Source organism: Schistosoma mansoni, chromosome 1 (genome assembly GCF_000237925.1).
Source record: "Schistosoma mansoni strain Puerto Rico chromosome 1, complete genome".
Taxonomy (NCBI): Eukaryota; Metazoa; Platyhelminthes; class Trematoda; order Strigeidida; family Schistosomatidae; genus Schistosoma; species Schistosoma mansoni.
In genome coordinates this window covers 22011211-22011848 of record NC_031495.1, presented here as the reverse complement: position 1 = coordinate 22011848, position 638 = coordinate 22011211, and positions in this window count along the sequence as shown.

Here is a 638-nt window from a genome sequence, read left to right as displayed (position 1 = left end):
CAGTGGTTACATTTGATCTTTTACATATTCTTGAAACTAAATTAATCATGTTTTTTTCATGTGTATGTAATGTTGCATTCATTATATTCACTACTTCTTGATCAATTATTGTTCTTGATTCTGATCTCCCACTTGACCTAAAACATTGCCATCATTTACATATCCCCTATTTAGAAGGGGATTTGTGGAGATTTCAGTATTTCTCAAAGTTGAAATCATGAGTCAATTGAAGCTAGACCACCATCGAAAACCTGGAAGCACTGGACGGCCGTTTCGTCATATTATGGGACTCCTCAGTAGTGCTCATCCACGAACCCACTCTCGCGGGATTCGAACCCAGGACCTACCAGTTTCGAGCCGAAGCCCTTAACCGATAGACCACTGAGCTGGCATCCAACGGTGTTAATGTCTAACTTCAACTGATCCACGAAGTTGAGCAACCGTTCACCAATTGTCTTCAGTGAGTTGATATCTCACAACAGACGTAGTTGAACTCCATTGGTCACTGCTTCCCACTAGAACTCCAGGACATGTATCTTGAAGTCAGTCACTAGTGAGCATATGATTATATTTAGGAGGGGATTTGTGGAGATTTCAGTATTTTTCAAAGTTGAAGTTAGACATTAACACCGTCGGAT